This window comes from Bubalus kerabau, chromosome 8 (assembly GCF_029407905.1).
Source record: "Bubalus kerabau isolate K-KA32 ecotype Philippines breed swamp buffalo chromosome 8, PCC_UOA_SB_1v2, whole genome shotgun sequence".
In the NCBI taxonomy this organism is placed as follows: domain Eukaryota; kingdom Metazoa; phylum Chordata; class Mammalia; order Artiodactyla; family Bovidae; genus Bubalus; species Bubalus kerabau.
Window position 1 is genome coordinate 25,817,814 of NC_073631.1, and position 21,307 is coordinate 25,839,120.

A 21,307-nucleotide genomic window follows, 5' to 3' on the forward strand; every position below is an offset into this window, starting at 1 on the left:
AAAAAAGAGCTCTGAGATTGTACTCACAGGGATTTGGAATGCAAAAGACTATAAGGACCAAGAAGATAATATAAATGGGCCCAATGCCACAAAAGGCAAAGACTGTGCCAAGTTGGATAATAAAAATCCCATTTTAAGGTATCCCCCATGAAAACACTATGGGATGAAATGGAAGCCTGGCTGCCATTTTGCTACCACTTTCATAGAGAATCTGTTATTTACAGATACTCATGTTTGTAAGCTTCATCTTTCTCAAGAGTAGGGGGGATGTGAGTTATCTATAGAGGGCAAGTAAAGTTGGCAGAGAGATAGTAGAGAGGAAGAAATTAAGGAAATAGTACAATTTTGTCACTATTTCCCAGAAAATGGGAAAGCAGCTGATGAATAACAGGATAAAGAGAAATTAAGAGCTCAGCGGGAACTAGAAGTAATACATAAGAGAGAAGCAACCAGCTCTGAGAATTTCACCATCAATGCTCAGCCATCTGACAGCAACACTAGAAATTCACTCCAAGAATAAAAGTGATGGAAACAACATACACATGAGCTCATTTTCAATCAAGATATGTAGGCAGAGTATACATTAAATTAACTTGCTTATCAGTAGCCTAATCTTGAGTTACAATAAGAAAACATGGCATCTGGGAAAAATAAAAAGAAGCAACTTGACAAAACAAATTCAGAAATTGCATACTTCTTTTTTCATTTCTGTATATAATTTTTAAATATCAAGGGTGAGCAGAGTAAATGTTTCAGTTTTTTTTGAAATTATCATGAATGTGTAACTCTATAAGTAATGTATTTTTAATCAGAATTAATACAAGCGCTGTGTATTGTTTTATTTAAGCAAATGTGAAGTGTGACTACAGAGGAATGTGATTGATTTTTTTTAATCAGTACCATTTTAATATTAAACAGAATACAAAGAACAGATAATTAGTTTAAAAGATACATTTGCCTTCAGGGCACTTATTAAGTTTAACTTAATATTAAGAATTTTTAAAAATCCTATTATTCTTAAGTATTGAGATATCTCTTGTCTTCATATTTTCTAACATGTAATCATTTTAAATTGACAATTTAATTCAAATTGTCATAAGACAAAGAAAAAAACCTTTGGTGGAGAGATTAGAAGTTTGACAATGTTTAAAATATAATCATAGTATAGTGCTAACATTAAAAGGGTCATAGTTATTTCAAGAGAATGCCAAATTAACAGAATTATATCATTAAATGTATTTACTGATTAAAAATGTCTAATTAGTTATATATCATTATTAATTATATTAATACCTTATACTGATATAAGAATATTCATACATTTTTGAAAATGCTTATGGTATCATTTAATCCTCCCAGTAAAACAAGATACCCCTTTTTCCAGATTGGAAAATAGAATCAAAAAGTTTAGATGACTAGCCAAGAAATAAAGTTAGTGACAGAATTCAAACCTATTGCTTCTCTCTGCAGGCGTCATTTATTAAAACAAAAGCAGACTTAACAAAAACTTTTTCTCAAAGCTTTTGTTTTATAGCCACGTCTCTATTTTTTAAGTGATTTTGAAACAAAATTAGTTTAAATATTGACAAACACAGCCAAACAGAAACCACAATGTTTCCCTGTTCTGACTGAGAGAACAGGCTTGGATATCAGCATGGATTAGTTTAACACAAAAACTTTCAGTGCCATGATAAACCTAAAGTGGCCAAATAAAACTAGCTTAAAAAGCTCATTTCCCTTATATATAATGGATATTTCTGGCATTAAAAAAGGAAAGCAGTTTTGGGTAAAGAAAAATGGTCTTTGTAAAATGATGCACTGCTTATCCCTAAGAGGGTAAATGATTCCTTGCTCACACGTGATAAATAAATAAATAAATATATATATATATATATATATATCCGGAGGACATCTCTAGGTATAGAAACCAAATATGTTTATAGGAATTTTATGTTTTACATTGAAGTGTCATAATTTATTTAACCTTTATGATTTTGCACTTTCTTAAGTATGTACACTCACAAATCTGAACACAACACAAATTTTTAAAGGAAATGGATCAAAAATGATTTTTATACTTCTGTTGTTTATTAACATCTTTAACCGAAGGTTATTTCAATGTATGACAAGTATATCAGAAGAAACATGAATTGTTCCTCTTTCCCCTGGCCCTTGACATATCTGATTAATATGTGAGGAGGAGGGATGGATTAGCAGGTGCAAACTATTAACAGATAAACAATACGATCCTGTTGTATCCTATAACAAATGATAATGGAAAAGTATATGAAAAAGAATATGTATATTCATCATATATAATGAACATATATATGACTGAATATATATGCTGCTGCTGCTAAGTCACTTCAGTCGTTTCCAACTATTCGTGACCCCATGGACTGCAGCCCACCAGGCTCTTCCGTCCATGGGATTTTCCAGGCAAGAGTACTGGAGTGGGGTGCCATCGCCTTTTCCACTGAATATATATATTCATTACAAATAATGAATATGTATATACATGATTGAATATACATATATATATATATATATATATATATATAAAACTGAATCACCTTGTTATATACCACAAACTGAAATACCATTGTAAATTGACTATACTTCAATAATTTTTTTTTAAGAAAATACACATACTATAATCTTATCCAGTGTTCTTAGCCTAACCACTTCTCACTGGAGCAAAATTTTGAAGCTTGCACCAACATAACTTTAAAGATAAACATATTTTTCACTGAGATGATTTCACTCCTCTTATAATCACTCACAAAGATGTTCTATTCTTACTTTGGTTGTTGTGATTGTTTCTGTGTATTTGCAGACTATGTTCAGGTGATACTGAAGATAAGGGCTCCCTCCTAAACAGCTCACTCAATATTCGTATCTGTGTCCAGAAAGAAAGCACACTGAACCATCTGGGAATGCATACACCTGGTAAAATGGACAACTGGAAACAAAAGTGGTGCCATATGTTTTCAATATAAACATTAAAAATATGTTTAATGGTGATATCAAAATCATTTCAAACATCACTATCTATATATAAAGACAATCAACAAGAATAATGTTATTGTCTTGCCTCCCTGATTAGCTGATGAAATAAAGCCACTAGAAATATTATCCTATTTGGTTAGGTCTCATAAAATTATCAGAAGCCAGTACAGTGAAGGGAGTGTTTTTGATTTCTTTCTGGCTGTGATTCACAATAAATATAACTTCACAAAGATTACTTACACTGCTCGCCTACTCTCTGATCTATTATTCTCTTTTCATTTCTATTCCCCTCTACATTACTTCAGTACTTTTCTTCCGCATTTTTCTTCTCATTCCTTTTTTGAAGGTCTAGATGCCCCAAATTTATTTCATACCTCACCAATTTTGGAGGATGGTAGCATAAACATAAAAGATAAGTTTATAACACGGGATTCAGGGTAAAGCAGGTATTGCTTCTAACACTTGCATGTTGTATGAACTTAGCATATTCCTTTTTCTCTCTAAGCTTCACTTTCCTCAAATGTAGAGGGAATATCATCATTATATCACCTTCAGAATTAAAACGATGTCTGGCAAATAAGTTCCCAATTAATGTTAACTGTTTTGTGAACCGTAGAACCCAAACGTTTCCACTGCCTGCTCAGGGCTCAGTAGGAAAGGACTGACTGTATTTTCCTCAGCAGAAAACACTTTTGTTGCTAATAAGGAGATGGGGCTGGGCAGATTTTTTAATGAAAATATCTATTTTAATGAAAATATCTATGTGAGGATTATTAGAAGAGAGAAATAAAAAAAGGGAGTGGGGGTGAGGAGAAGTGATCAAAGCAGAAAGCAATGAACAAAAAGGAGAGGATAAGCGAAAAGTTTTAGAAGACAAGAGGGTTGGAAGAAGCTTGCCTCCTCAATCTTGGAGACTGTCTCTTCCAAAATCTGAGCAAAGGAAACAATGCAATTGAGTAAAGAAAGGATGAAAACCAATATTTAGACCATGTCCTTAGACTTCTGCTTGAAATATTACAAAATTCTAAATATCAGATTTAAACATCGCCAAAATGCATTCCAAAATGAAATATACATGATTTATTGGTTATTTTTTCAGATTATTCTTTACAACTCTTACTTTATAAATAGATAATTAAAAGTATGGGCATGTATATATAATTATCCTTTGAAAGTGGGGGGCAAGAGTCTGAATAAAATATGGTGGTTTGAAATAATAAAGCACCCTAATAGAGTAGATTAATATCTACTGAATTTACATCCATAAAATGAGTAATTCTTTGGGCTATGCCTATTTTTTCTCTCAACAAATATATGAACCTACTCTAGAAATGTACCACTCAGTGTATCTTTAGTGACTCACTTTCTAAAATACAGAAAAATCTCTCAAGGTAATGAAATAATATTGATAATAATATTTATAATTAAAGCATTAGGCTGCTAAGTTTTCCTTTTCATCAATCTTGGAAAAGACCTTGAATTAAGAAACGAATAAGTTATAATGAAATTTGCTTTCATCTTTTGCTCCTCTAAATATCCACTGATCTCACACCAAAGCATTTTCTAACCAGGTTAAAGTCCAATTCTGTATTCACATTTGGCTTAGATTCAGTTGAGCTAGAATTTTACACTGACTGCCAGTCATCCTTATCATGAACTTTCATTATGTGCATGTAATTAATTGGGTCCAATGAACAATATCAGTACTGAGTTATAGACTCTTTTCCCCCGACCATATAATTAGAATATAATTACCCACAGGATATCAGAATGATGCAAAACCTTTCCTCTAAATGCGCCCTCATTAGGAAACAAGTCTCAATGTACATTTATTCAATCAGTGTGAATTAATTAAAATGTTACTGAAATAAAAGAGGGCAGCAATAAAAAGTATCTGATATCTATTAAGAGACTATTACTTGAGCTCTGCATGCCCTTTATATTTAATCCCATTTAGCTCATGTAGGAACTTTGCCGTGATGTTACATACATCCAGCATGTTAGGAAATCTGAGTAAATGAGTCAGTATGTGCCATTATTTCTGAAAAGAGCATAATACAAAATGCATATACACATCTTAAAGAATCTGGATAAAATGCCAGAGGCCCATTATTCCCTGATGAATCCATAAATTTGTTATCATCACATGGAACATATTGGGCGGAAAAAAATTATTTTTAACTTGAATATTCAGGCAATTAGGTGTTCATCTCATACCTTTTTATCCAAGTCTCATCTATTTATTCTAATCTGGCTTAGGAGATAATGGTTGGAAAAGCACTATTTTCTTTTAATAGAGAAGATATCCTCAATTATTCATGCTAGATCAAGTTCCTTCAAATGTATATTTCCTTTAAGCAGAAGATTCCTGTGTACCTAAGGATATATTCCTTGTAAGAGTACATATAATATCACATCACATATTCTGATTATACAAAATATGGAAAAAATAGCAAATGCATAAAGAAGCCGTAGGACATAAGATGCATATCCCATAAGAAGCTGCTGATTCACATAAAGTCATTTTTTCTAAAAGCTATTTATCTTAGTTTAATACCTGGCATAATGTCATATACAATAAAATTTTACTGAATAAATTAAAAGATAAATAACCATCACACAAAGGAATACTCAGCATTATTCGAGAGCAATATCATAAACAGCAGCAAAAAATTTTAAAGCTATGTAGCATCTCTGTATATTTAAGATAAACAGAAAATGTTAAACCTTCTATACTACATAATTCCTCAGACATTTTTAGCTTTAGAAGTAGGTTTAATAAAAGTTTGTTCTGGTAATCAAAATTCAGTATTCATACTTACAAATAAATATACAGAGGAAATTTGTAATGGAAATTCTGAATGAGCTCTAAGATAAACTAAGCCATCTACAAATTGCTCTTTTTCATACATGCTTTAGAATTAAACTCCAACCAATCTGTCAATATTGATAATTACAGCTTACTTTTTACAAGATATTTTACCTTCATAAATTATATATTGGTAAATGTTCTGAATGCATGTTATATTTTCAAAATGATATAATGCTTCATTCAGATATTAGATTGGTCTCAGGAAAACCCAAAACTAAAAGAAATAATGGACTCATTCTTGCTAAGCAAGGAGATTATCGCATACTAGTTTGCTTTATTTTGAACATAAAAGTTTCTTTAGAACGTCAGGTAACAGACATGCAACAATGGTCGCTTACTGAAAATGCTGCGATTTGAGTAGCATTAACTGAAATAGCACAGGTACTAATAGTAATCACCACAAAAAGAACAAAAAAAATCTAATATAATATGAGTAATTTAAAAATTGCATCTTGTAGTATACATGAATTTTGAGAATTAAGAAAATATTTATAATATTTCACATGAACTACTGTGCTACTTAAGCTATATTCTTAAAATCCAATTTTAAATATAATTTAATATCCAGGGGAAAACATCTTCATTCTCCCAGAATTTTTAACTGTTTGCTTAAACTCTCTACCTGCAATACTGCTTTAAACATTAGGCATTTTACAGTACCATCTATTGGATACTTTATATAACTACAACAACATAACAATCACAAGTTTTTCAAAGTATAGTAATAATTATAAAATACCTCAAATGCCACTCCAGAAATACCATGCTAATTTGACATTCACTAATATTATCATGACACACTTCAAACTCAGTTTTATTAGCTTATAACAATAAAATTCAATTATCATTGGTTATCTATGATTTTTTAAAATATAAGCTTCATTATTGCATATTGATTTGTATTTAATATTTCTATCGTTGTGTGATACATTTTCTTCCTGACTCAGGAAAGAGAGTGACGACTATTTGGAATAAAAGAGCTGACTGTTATTCATTAACTCAGTAAATATTCGTTGAGCACCTATTATATGTCAAATTGAATTAGGTGCTAGACATAAAGAGATACACCATTCCTGGTATATTGGCTTTGAGGCCTCTCAAAGGAAATTTAAAATGTGACATTGAGTATTCAGATCTAAAGGGTGTAAGGGAGAACAGATATATTCAAATGCGGTAGTTGTGTTCATGAAATTGGATGAGGTAATTTATAGACAGCATAATGACATGAGAATATAACTTAAAATGGACATCTACACATATTTAAGAATAGAAAGAGGACTAGGAATTTAGCGATGTGGATGTGTGGCTAGAGAAGCAGAAGCTAGTAGAAATGCCATAGTTGAGTTTGACAGAATATGACAACAGAGCATTTCAAATACTGTCAAATACTGTCGAGGATTCAAAAAACACCCTCTTTGGAAAGGGTGTCTCGTAGATGCTGCTAGCAGTCCAAAGCAGATCCAGATGCCCTGAACAGGGCATCAATCCCCAACTGCTCTGAGTATTGACTGCTAAGAACGCCCAGCTATCCCATTTTCTGCAGATTTATCCTTTGCTCATTGGAGCAGGCTCTCCAGGGAGCACCTCCTATTCTGCAGGAGGCCACAGCTAATAAATGACTGATACAGGTTACAAAGGGGCTTCTCAGGTGGCACTGGTGGTAAAGAACCTGCCTGCCAGTGCAGGAGATATGAACTCAATTCCTGGGTTGGGAAGATCCCCTAGAGGAGGAAATGGCAACCCACTCCAGTATTCTTGCCTGGAAAATCCCATGGGCAGAGGAGCCTGGTGGGCTACAGTCCATAGGGTCACAAAGAATCAGACACGACTGAAGCCACTTAGCATGCACACATGGGTTACAGAGTGCTACCCCCTTCTTTTAAGAAAAATCCTATGATATGATTTTGTCCGAGAGCCTTCAAGATTTAGGCCAAGGTTTAAACTCTCTCTGTGACCATCTCCTTGCTCAAAGCCTACCTCTTTCTTCTTCTGCTTTCTCCTCCCTTAAAGATTATTTTTGCTGAGTCATTCAGTCATTTCCGACTCTTTGCGACCTCATGGACTGTTGCCTCCCTGGCTCCTCTGTCCATGGGATTTTTCAGGCAAGGATAATGGAGTGGGTTGCCAGTTCCTCTACAAAAGATTATTTTTAATAAAGAAATATTCCTCTCTATCACACACAACTAAACCGAGTTCATGTTCTACTCCTTGGGAATCCAACTAAAAAGAGTGCCATTGGATTTAGGAAGGCCAGAGTAGTTTTAGACCCATTTTACAGTCAGAAATTAGAATAATGTAGGTTGAGGAGGAAGGAGGAAATTTGATACACTGAATGTATCTTTACACCTGTAGATATCTATACACTGAATATACACCTGCATATACCTATGGCTACCTTAAGAGGCAGGAAAAGACAACAACCATACATAAATATGGAAAACAGTATTGCACATGAGAAAAAACAGACCCTTCATTTGGTATGGGCTCTTTGACAAATAACAACTAAGTGTATAAACAGCGAAGTTCAAGTGCTGGGCTCAAATTACAGTGCTATCAAATGCTACCTATCATAAGCATGTCAAACTGCACCTCATTTGAGATTTTTTCAATTGGAAGCTTGCAAATCAGTATAGTATTAGATTGTGACTAATACCATAAAGGGAAAAAATTGGGGAGTTCTAGGAAAGAGAGAGCAGACAATGCTTGAATGAAAATAATTGGAGGTCTATAGGCCTTGGATAACTCAAGGATGTTGGAGAACTGGTAACCACATGACATAATTTGAGAATATTAGCGGTGGGGATGAAATAAGAGTAATGTCATAGGAATAAAACAAGAGGTGATGAGCTGTATTCCTCTAGAACTTGGGTTTTCTTGGGCAAATGAGAAGGAATTGGTGAAAGTTCCAATTAGTGTTAGGAACAGAATTTAGAATGATAGATTTTATCATCTAGACTGAAAAGCAAAGAGTGGGCATGGAGGTCTCCCGCAGAACTAAACTATCCTTATTCCATATTTAAAGAAAACATAGGTTGAACTAAGACCGAGTTAAAAAAAAATCACTGCAGTATGCATGAAATTGATGTATGGACAAAAAGTTATATATAAATCAATTCTGGCTCAGGTTTCAAGTGGAAGTTGAGAATAGACAAGTTATATTTAACAGTAAAACAGAAGAAAGCATGTATATAAATACTTCATGAGTGCCACCATTTCACCTAGAATCATTAAAGCCACAAAAACTTAACCAACAAAGGTTACCTTTGCAAGGTGGATTTATTCTTAAATGTCTAGTGGTGAAGGGACTCATTTTTACTGAACTCAAAATTTAAAATGTAGAAGAAAGGAACGATAAAGCATGTATTTCTACTGTAATGAAATCAGCTCTGTATATTTGCCCTGTACTAACCTCAATCTTTCTTTGGGCGGGAGGTGGGATTGGGGGAACAAGCAGAAATATCAACACTAAGATGTATTTGGGAGCTTTTAGGACAGTTGGGGGCAATTTGATCTTATCAATGTTTAAAAAGAATAGCCAATTTTGTAATCCTTTTCAACAATGAGCACTATCATTTCAAAAAAGCTTATTTCATTTTTCAGTGTGATAGTCCTATTTATAAGCTTTAAGTCTTAAAACTATTTTTTAGTTATTTGCATTATTTTTACAAAACAGAGCTTTTTGTTATAATGCTTATGTTTATCTTGATTTGTAAGTTTTAGCCTTTACCATTTTCTAAAGAAAATTTTGACTGGCCAAGGCTGTCAACTTTTATTTTTCTCTTTAGGAAAAAAAATAAAAAGGCTTTCAAAAGGCAAAAATTAAATCCTCAATCCATGTTTGATTCTGGAAAAGGTGGAAAGGAGAATTTATCTTAATTTAGCTTACTATATGGCTATAGAGTAATCTCAACATGCATAAATTCCGCTAGCCCCTACCAGATTGGATATGCAACATTCATCATATTCCACACGATTACATATAGTTCAGTATGTTTTATACCTTCTTCCAGTTCTTTGTAACTCCTAGAGCTACTATTCCATCATTTTGATCACTGTAGCTTAAGTAAATATAATCTTAAGATTTGTTAATACAGGTCTTTTCTTACTTTCCTTCCTTAGAATTTATAATATGTTTGTGCACATTTATTCTTTTTGGCGAACTTTGGAATCATTTTGTCAAGCAAAAACTATTACATGGAAATTGCATTAGGTAGATGAGTAAATTTGAAGAAATGTAGGTTTTTTCAAGATGGCACAACGGTATAAAGAATCCACCTGCCAATGCGAGAAATGTGAGAGACATGGGTTCATTCCTTGGGTTGAGAAGATCCTTTGGAGAAAGAAATGGCAATCCACTCCAGTATTCTTGCCTGGGAAATCCCATGGACAGAAGAGCCTGCTGGTCTACAGTACATAAGGTCTCAAAGAGTTGGACCAGACTGAGCACTCACTTTTTAGTTCAACATGATTTTCTTCAATATATTTAGACATAATAGTTTTAATTTTTTGTTTAGGGGGTAGTTCACACACACACACACACAAGGTCTCTTCCTATCTTCTCATTCTCTTTTTTATTGTAGGAGTTTCTTAACCTTTTCCTCCAAATTACTGATTCAGTTGTTCTCAATGCTGATTTTCCCTGTGTAGATACTGATACATTTTAGTTTCTGCTAAGGCATTACTTTTTTTCTCCATGTATTTTCTTGACCTTCTAGATATCCCTTTCAAATCAGTATGTTGTGAAAGAGATGTTTTATTTAGTGTTCTTGGTCATGTAACTTTATCAGCTTTTTCATCTGTCTGATTGCTCCAATCTTTGTTTATTACATCCATCTAACTTTTAACTGCTATGCTTGTTTATTTACTTATTGCAGAATTATTGCTATTTTATTTTGGCAATAGGTAGACTCATTTAACACTAAAGTACACTTTGGCCGCAAGCCATCAGTCTGCGTTGACAGTTGTTATAAAAAGTGAAACCAAAGGAAACAAACACTATCAGACTGATTACAGTAATATTACTAAAGCGTAGTCCCATACCAATACGATCTCATATGGAAGAAATTAATTTTGAGTCTCAGTAATACCACTAACAAAAAGAAGAGTTTCCTCTAAGAGAATCATTAGTTTTTAAGGTGTGAATGCTGTCAAATCAATATTTTCCCCCTTTTCTGAAGGCTATTAAGTAACTCAGGTACAAATTTTTGAATTATATTTGTCAACTTTTTAGGATACTTTGACATTCTAAATCTAACAATTTGGCACAAGCATTACATTTTATATTACTGCTCACTGTATAGTCATATAAGTTGCCTAGAATATTGTTGGTAATAAGTTGTAGAATAATAATTCACTAATAGATAATCTCACATCCTCACATTAGAGTCAGGCATACACATGATATTCTTTATTTTGAGTCTATTTCATAGATTTTAGGTTTTGAATATTTTTAATGCTCCATTTTTGTCTACAGGTTTTAGATTTCAATCAGATTTTCAAGTAACTGAACTTCCAGTTTATCCCATATTAGTCATTTGTTTTTTTTGGGGGGTCGCTTGTTTGTTTTTCATTTTGGCTGGGTTTTTGTTGCTTTGCACGAGCTTTCTCTAGTTGCAGCAAGTGGGGGCAAGTCTCTAGCTGCAGTGCATGTGTTTCTCATGTGGTGGCTTCTCTTGTTGCAGGGCATAGGCTCTTGGCATGCACACTTCAGCAGTCACAGCACATGGGCTCAGCAGTTGCAGTATGTGGGCTCTAAGGTGCACGAGCTTTAGTAGCTGCAACACACAGGCTCAGCAGTTGTGATTTGTGGCTTCTAGAGCCTGGGCTCAGTGGCTGTGGTGCACAGCTTAGCCACTCTGAGGCATGTGGAATCTTCCCAGAGCAAGGACTGAACCCATGTCCCCTGCACTGGCAGGCAGATTCTTATCCATTGTGCCACCAGAGAAGTACCAGTGTTTTATTTTTTTTTAATTTTTTAACTTTACAATATTGTTTTGGGGTTGGTGCACTGGGACGACCCAGTGTTTTATTTTTGACAAAACCAAGAAGGTATATATTTGTTTCTTTAGAAAAATGTTATAACTTGCTCTGGATACAGCAATATTTTAGATATAAAATATCATAGAAACTTGTAGGACTATTTCTGCAGTCCTATTAAAAATAAACTAAAAACATTTAGTCTCAGAAATAGAATTCTACCATAATCACTAGGTAAGAATATAATTAACTATAATATATTAACTTTTCTTCTATATTAGACCTTGCCTATGGGTATACATATTCTGTATAATATAGCCTAGGTTAGCATAAAGATGGGTTCTTCAGAAACCAATAGAACTAAGACAAAGTAATATATAAATGGTTAACCTCACAAGTACAGACGATGGAATCATTACTAAATGATGCTAGGTCCTTTTCAGCCTTCTTGTAGTATGGCCCTTTAAAGTACATGAAGACTATGCACAAACAAAATGGATCTACAGATATTTTATAAACATTATAGCTCTCTCCAATAATATATCCTTCATTGGATTTTGAAGCAAAAAACCACAGGCAAAAAATATAGAACATTCAGAATTTAATTTTATATATGTAAAAAATAAATTTAAAAAAGCTGCTCTCCTTTATGAATAATACCATGAAATTGAGTCTGAGTTAGATTTTCAAAATATGGGGAAAAATGAGATTCCTTCTTGCCTATCATTACTCTGATGACAATTATGAATTGATCTATAATGAATATTAATTAAATGAATATTAAGTAATGACATTGATGAAACATTTATTGAGCACTGACAATGTGCTTTGTTCCACTCTTTAGACAAAAAGTGAAAATTACATAGGCACAAACCTATGGTACCTTACGTAAAGAATTTTCAAGGAAATGGATGACTTTAGTAACTGTGGTTAAGGTTAAAGAGGTAAATGGAAAATGAAGCAGCTGAAATGATGTTAAATAAAACGTGCAGCAAGTCACATCCTAAGCCAACTGTTCACACCTCTCTCCCAGACTCTACACTTCTGTGCACTCTCTGACTAGTTCAGGAAATAAGGTTAATGAGAATTCAATAGCTAACATTCGGAATCACAGAGAATTCAAATATCTCCCTCCTTCTTTTAATGAGCTGATGTTTGGTATTGAGGTTGTTGCTATTAACAGTCACTGGTTAGGGTTAAGTGAAAGATGGGACAGGAAGAACTCAGAATCCTGGGACTGTGACAAAGAAAGCGTATGTGATACTTCCACTCTCTAACAGGCCTCTGACATCACTGGGGAGTAAACACATGCTCGAAGGAAAGATTTAACATACTCTCTGCTATTTAAGACTTCCCATATCTACAATGCATAATTTAGTAGAATTCTTATAATAGTGGAAGAGTAAGAAAGATTGGAATAAGAGGAAAAGTTAATAGAGACATATGGTTCTCTGAGGCTGTTATACCTAGAGATACGCAGATTGCCGCCTCAGCAATACCATGACTTGGCCATACTGCAAAGTCACAACAAAGAAGAGGAAGGTAGAATTAGAATCACATGAATCAAGTCTGAAGACTATGTTTAAAACCTATATTCTCTCAGTAGTTTTGCTTTCCTTTCTCCGAGCTAACAAGTTTTATTATTTATTTTGTTGGCATTCATAAAGCTGAATTTAAATAGGATATTTAAAGGTGATATTAAATAAGATTCATAAAGGTGAATTTAAATAGGATATTACAATAAGAGAAAATGTTCCAGGAAGAACACACCACCATTGGTCCAAAGAAGCATGTTGCTGAACCTATTCTTTGTTTTATATCACTTCCCGTCAATGAATACTATCTTTACAGTATGTTCTGATAATATTATGTTTGTTTAAAAGTAAGATAAAATAGTCCCACCAAATTAATCTTTTAAATGTTTAAATAAGGAATCAGTTCAGTTCAGTTCAGTCACTCAGTCGTGTCCAACTCTTTGTGACTGTCAAACTAGTGTTTGACTTGAGGATGCATCTCTGTTCTGTAGTCCTGATTTGGAGGTGTGTTCATAGTACAGAAAAAACAAAACAACTCTGAAATCTGATTCATTTGCAGAAGAAAATAAGTTTGTTTGGGGAAAAAGTAATACTTTGTAGTTCTGATTAGAGAGCAACTTGGAAAAGACACTCTTCATAAAGATGTTCACTAAAGTGTAATATATAAGATCAAAGTAAGAATTGCAAATATGCTAAATATAAACATTGTTTCAACTGAACCATATCTTCAATTAATGAGATATTATACAACCATTAATAGTGATGTTACACAGTATGTAGAAATATATAGACACTTAATGATGTCAGTTTATATGTTAAAATAGGATGGTACATGATATGTCAAGGCTAATTACAAAAATGCCAAAATAAACATTTAAACATCAACAGGTAAACAAGTAGTGGTCCTGCTGCTGCTGCTGCGTCGCTTCAGTCGTGTCTGACTCTGTGCGACCCCACAGATGGCAGCCCACCAGGCTCCCCCGCCCCTGGGATTCTCCAGGCAAGATCTCCAGGCAAGAAAAGTTTCCTTTTCCATGGAAGTGAAAAGTGAAAGTGAAGTCGCTCAGTCATGTCCGACCCTCAGCGACCCCATGGACTGCAGCCCACCAGGCTCCTCTGTCCATGGGATTTTCCAGGCAAGAGTACTGGAGTGGGGTGCCATCACCTTCTCCGAAGTAATGGTTCTATTGATATGTTAGTAATTGTTCTTATATAACTGTTTTAGAGACTTTTAAATGTTTTTCTAGTCATTTCATATTGTTTTAATAAGTTATATACAATAAATGCATAATTCTCATATAATAAAGGGTTAACACTCATTTTCTGGTTCAACATAATGGACTTTATCATTCTCTGAAATTAATTTATCTTGAAATAAAATCAAGCCCTAATATTCTATTCTCTGCTACGATCTTCTATCCTCTTTCCCCCATTTTCTTCCTCTGCTGGTGTTTTGTGATTTTTTTTCCCTCACAACCTAGCCATTGTACTCTCATATCTCCTCTGCTCTCTGCTTTAAATTTACTGTAATGGAATTATCTTTCTAAAACACAAATCTGATCATGTAGTGCTTTATTTATATTGGATAAAGCCCACTTCTTTGACAAGAAAGGTCAAGGTTTTCAGCATCTCAGACTTTGTCTTGTCTGTCTCTCCACACCTTGCATTTATTCATAAAACTTAATAAGCATTTTGCTGTTTCAAGATCTCACCCTGTGCTCTCTTATTTCTGAGACTATCCATATAAAGCTCACTTTGCATTTGCTGGCCAAATCCTTGTTTTATTCAAGATTCAGCTCAAGCATCTTACATTCAAGAAAATTTTCATTTACTCTTTGAATTACCCTCAGAATAGATGAAGATTCTGTTCACTGAAAAGCCCTAGTAAGCCAAGATTTACACACTGGAAATGTAATCTTCTTGCCCGTCTTGCCCCACAGAGTCAAAATTATAGTAAATAAGAGAACTGTTCTTATCTGAATTTTTAGCTTTGGTGACTTCTATAAAAGTCAGTGGAAGGAAGGAAGAAAGAAAGAAGGAAAGAGAAGAAAAAACAGGAGGAATCTGGCACTGCAGCTATTATAAATAAAAATAATATACATTGTTCATCAACAGTGATCTGAAAAACAATTTAAAGGCATAGTCTTAACACTAACATGAAGAATGGATACTTATATGTAATATAAATCCAGATTTAAAGTAATCAACATTACATAGTCCCCATATTTTATCAACTTTACTAATATATGTTAATATAGAAAATTACTAAATAATTAGCCCCTTGTTAGAGAATAGAAGCTTGCTTTTAAATTCTAATGTAAAGTAATTATTTTATAAAGAGAAAATTAAATCACAGAGCTAAATATAATAGAAATGATTTTTATGATGATCTGCTTTTGCTGTTCAAATATAAAGTTAAAAAAGCTACTTCCTCAGGAGACATCTCAAGTATTCATTTGTTGACAGGAGCAGAATTAATTGAATAAAACCCTAACACAAACTGAAAAATTATTATAAAAACACATGTAATCATAGACACTCAGTTAGCCTATCATTAGGAGAAAAAAAAAACATAAAATTTATAATTAATGTAAGACTAGACCATAATTCTAGGGAAGTATCAAATTTAAAGCTTCCACTATAAAATTATTCTGAAAATCAAATGGACTCTATCTGGCCTATTCCATTGATTTCTGGGACCTAAAAAAATTTTGCACCATTAATAATTTGAGAAGTACTGAATGAGACCATTATAGTGAAAAAAATTTATGAAATGGATAACAACAGACTTACAGATTAGCACACGGAAATAAATAACATACAACTTAGCATCACAGTCAAACGTCAGTATAAATTTAACTCTATTCTTCTTAAGGATAGAAGATGAAACATGATAATAATACTAACATTCAGAGGTTATTAAACGATGATAAACAGAGTGGAAAGGGACTTCTGTTAGGAAATGAAGGAATCTCTAAAAACATACCTTTTTTGTTACAATGGAGCAGCTTCATATTATTTTTTTTAAGCCTTTCAGTGTAGGTTGATGACACAGAGAGTGATCCGAAATAAGAATCAGGAATGCATTTTTGATGGAGTCCATTAAAGGAAGAACATCTGTTTTGACTATCATTTGGTAAGGGTTAATGGCTTTTTCTAGAAATTAAGCTGCTGATCAAGAGTCCTGACTAATAGAATTGGATTGGATTCACTTTCCAGTTGTTTGGAAGTGAGATGAGGATAGACCTTCAAGAAATCTACCTTTGTAAACAGTTCTGAATTATCTTCAGTATGGAAGTAGAGAGACAATAGTTCTAATCATTTTTATTTTATTTTTTTTGCTGGAAAATCCTTAGAGAAAGCATTATAGGTTCATAAACACAGTCACAAAGAACCTAGATAACTTTTACACGATGAAGCTTCTTTTGATCGTATACTTAAAATATGCTAGAAATCCATTGCAATTCCAGAAATCCATGATTATATTTGATATGTGGAATCATTATTACATTTCTATTTTAATTTCAGAATAGTTGGCTTTATTTTATGGAAAGAGACACTATCAAGACTAACTGTGGAAGTAATTTTTAGTGTACGCTTATAAAAGCATGTCATCGGTGCAAAGAACATGCTGACTTGGCTAATCTTCATAACAGGTGAGCACATATCTATTGAGTCATTAAAGCTAATAAGTACCTGGGAGAGTTTGGGGTCTGAGAAGAGAGGTATAGAAATTTTAAAGAATAAATGAATAAAATGAATACCTGAAGGGGTGCTCTAAAATATAAGAAGACTGTTGATACTGACCTTGACCTAGAAGTATGCCATTAAAATGCTTCAACCAGAGATAAGATATCTAATCTGTAGTAAGTTTACATTGCTCATTCAATAACTGATTCCTGACAATAGAGTCAAAGGGATTAAAAACTTCAATAAAATGTTAGGTTTTAATTCTTCATTCCATATTTTCTAGAATGAGCTATAAATAATGTTAATGACCACATTGCTACTGAGTTTGAAACTTACATGATCATGAGAAACTGAGAACTTATATTTTTTAAGAAGAAAGTTGTTATTAGAGAATAAAAAATATTGTATTATGTGTGAAGACTAAGGATTTTCTTTCAATGAAAGTTTAAAAATTCCAGTAGTAGATACAGTGTGAAATCATTCCTGGGAAGTTATTGAAAGTTCACAAATTAAAAAGCCTCAGAATCTATCACTTGAAGCATATTAAGCAATTTTGTGTGCAGAACAACTTTATTAATTTGTTTAAAGTTTTATTATTTAAATAGCCAATGGGTTTAAGAAGCAAGTACTAATTCCATGATCAGAAAGCAAACTTTAATTTCTACTTAGCAAGGCAGCAAGGCAAAGTGAGTCAGGCCAATTTATTGATTTGTACAAAACCACAAAGGCTTTGGAGAGCAGGTATACTTAGAGAATTTCAAGTAGTTCAAATCCTTGATTTCTAGCATGTAAGATGGTGTGTAAGGGATTAGGTGGAGTGATTAAGTTAAAGAGCCTTGTTTACCTTGCTAGATAGTTTGTAATTCAAATAGGAATCACTAAAAATATTTTAAGTATTTTAAAATATTTGAGTAGGAAAATATTTTATTGTGTTTTTGAAAGTAGATCCCAGAAGCAGTGTGGAGAACGCAAAGAAGAGGCAATTCTATAATAATTCTACTAATATTAGGAAAATTCTGGAAAACAATCTGCGAGTAACATATGAGGCAGTTACAGTTGGGTTGAAGGCAAAAGAGAGAAGTAAGAACATCAGTATAGGCTGCCTAATGATAAATTTGATATTCAAGATGAAGCACCAATGATAATTCTTAGGCTTCTGGCTTGGGAAGGTTGGAAAAAGAAGGGTCTAGAAAAGGCCAATAGGAGAAGATCTATCTTGGGACTTGGAGAAAGGCTAGAAATGATGAGCTCAGTGTACAAGCTCTGGAATGATTGTTCTTGGGTTGCAATCTCGGATTGCTACTTCATAGCCATCTGACACCGAAAATTTACTTAATCTCTCTTTCTCACTTTTCTCATAGGTAAAATCGAGAGTTACAATATTTACTTTTTGGCATCACTGTGATATTTAAATTAATTCATACCTATCATCATCAATAACTGCAACCCCTCCATAATCTCATTGTTATCTCACTCATTCTTGTAACTTGACACTAATAAGGTTGATTTCAACAATCTTTGATCCCACTGTAATCCACAATGTATTTTCCTAACATCCCTTACTGCACTTTACTCTCCATGTCCTTAACTTCCCTTGTTTCCCAGCTTAAATTCCACAGCCAATCCCTACAATTACTCGCTTGCACACACTCTCAACTCCTTTGATTCCCTCTCCTTTGATCATATTGGGTAAAACACAGTCTCATTAAAGCTGACCCATGGCTATTCTATTCCTGGAGTTAGAATATAACTGGAGAAATAAGACTGAATATCACCAGAGAAATGTACCCATTCAAGTTTACTGATCTTGTTCTAAATTCACTATTATTAACCGGAGACTGTTCCTTATTCCCTGGCAATCATCTGATATTTCCTTGATCCACATAGCTCCCATTCTCCAAGTGACTGTTGTGTAATTTATTCCTGATCCACAAAACTCTCAAACTATCCTTTTTCTCAGCAATGAGCCAGCTTCCTACTTTTCTAAAGAAAATCTAAGTGCCATTTCCTTTTTCCACTGTTAGCCCCTAAGCACACCAGTTAGACTGATGTTCTTTTAAATACATAAGTCAGATCATTCTCTCATCTGGTCTGACTTCCAATTTCTTTCACAGTAAAGGCTAACGACCTTAGAATAGCTTAAATTGTCCCTACCTATGCATATGAAAATCTTAAGACATATTTGAAATTCTCTACTATTATTCGCCCTGCAAAACAGACTCAGGTACTAATGTCTTCAGATAATGTCAGGCTTCTCCTGCCTGAGTCTGTGCTTCTCCTCCTGGGTGACTCCTCTGTCTACAGAGTTCTGTCCCCAGAGAGCCACAAAAGCAACTCTCTCACAGTCCTCAACTCTTCGCTCTACTATTTCCTTGAACTCTATTTTCCATGAACTCTTAACTTGCTCTCTTATAACTGCAGTTCCAACATTCCTTCTTTTCTTTTCCCACTTTAATTTTGTCCTTTAAACTTTAAATACCACCAGTAAGTTAATATAAAATTAAAAGTGTTTGTTGCTCAGTCATGCCCAACTCTTTGTGACCCCATGGACTGTAGCTCTCCAGGCTCCTCTGTCCATGGAATTTTCCAGGCAAGAATACTGGAGTGGGTTGCCATTCCTTTCTTCAGGGGATCTTTCCCACCCAGGGATTGAACTTGGGTGTCCCACATGGCAGGTAGAGTCTTTACCATCTGAGGCACAAACAGGTACTAAATAACTTACTTATTGCTTTGCTTATTGCCTATTTCACACCAATGGAATGAAAGCTGCATGAAGGCAAAGATTTTATTTGGGCTTCTTTCCACTGTTAATACTATTGGGCACATACTAAACAATAAACACTTTTTGAATGGACTAAGATATTTAGCATAGTTGTTGGTATAATATATGTGCTCAATAAGTAGAAGTTACTGTTATTACTTATAATAATATATCATGCATGTAAACAACATGGAACTTTCAGGTTGAGCACTTGAGACTCATAAGCGGAGGTTGAACTTAATATAATTTAACACAATAATGAAGTAAATGACTAAGCAAGATCTCACTGGGAAGAATGTTAAGAGCAGAAAGCCATGACATGCGAGTGAGGGTAGGGCATATGGATGGGATCCAACATGGGGCAGGCTGAACTCTTGAAAACCAGGAAAGATATAAAAAGCAAATATCCAGAGAAACACAAGAAGAATCAGGAGAGGGTGGGATAATGGGAGTCAAGGAAGGTAGACATTCATGAAGGATGAGGTGGTTAACAGTGCCTAACACTTCAGTTAGTACCAAGAAAATGATAATACAGCAAATGCCGAGATACAAATCATGATAAAAAGCCTTAGGAAGATTTAATGAGAAAATAAATCTTCAGAATCAAAAGTGTCTACAAAAGCAACGAAAGAGTCTGCAAGATTGTTCAAGACAAAACCATTTATTCAACAGATGTTCTTTACCTTTGATTCTTTCAAAGAAAGGAAGGATGGGATAATAAAAGATTCTATCTCATTTTTGAGCTTATAAGACTAGAGGCTGACATAAGTAGGTCAAAGAAATAGTCCCCTGGCTCACTGAATTTAGTAGGGTTTTACACAGATAGCTGGAATGACATAATAGATTTTTTCCTTAGAGTTAAAATCTGAGATTAAGAATGCGTCTAAACCAGTAAAAATTACTATGTATTTTTTAAAATGCAAATATATAAAAATTCTACAAGTTCTTTCTCTTTAAGAAAATACTACAAAAGATAAAAAAATTTAATATGGCTCTCATTAATTTTAATTAATCTTATTTACTACAGGATGTCTTATAATTCTTACACGATAAAGGGAAATTTAGAATTGGTTATTGCTATCCTCAGCAATATGGAGGTATTTTCTTCTTCTTTTTCTTTGCAGTTTGGGAAAATAAAGAGTTTTTAATTTTTTTTAAATAAAGGCATTTAAATACATCCAGTATTTTACAGATAATTACAAAATGAATCATAAGTGGGTGCAAATTGAGTAATTTGATTAATTTCTAAGTTGACCTTTAGAAAAGTATTTGTCTAACATTTCTTAGTTGTTGTTATTTTTTTACATCAAACTGAAGTTCCAGCTAGTTAATTTCCATGGTGTTTAAAAAAAATGAGAACTGCATTATGGATATAAAATGGTTTGTTTTGTAAAATAACTGCTTCACTTTAGAAACAATTTGGATTTTGAAAGGTAATGTGAATATTATCTTTGAATAGCTGCT

The 21,307-nt window shown here is 33.6% G+C and overlaps 1 protein-coding gene across 1 annotated transcript in view; it reads right to left on the minus strand.

The window, feature by feature from the left end:
• Nucleotides 1–21,307, minus strand: part of DGKB (diacylglycerol kinase beta) — a 1,145,939-nt gene that overhangs the window by 558,916 nt on the left and 565,716 nt on the right. The window lies entirely within an intron of this gene.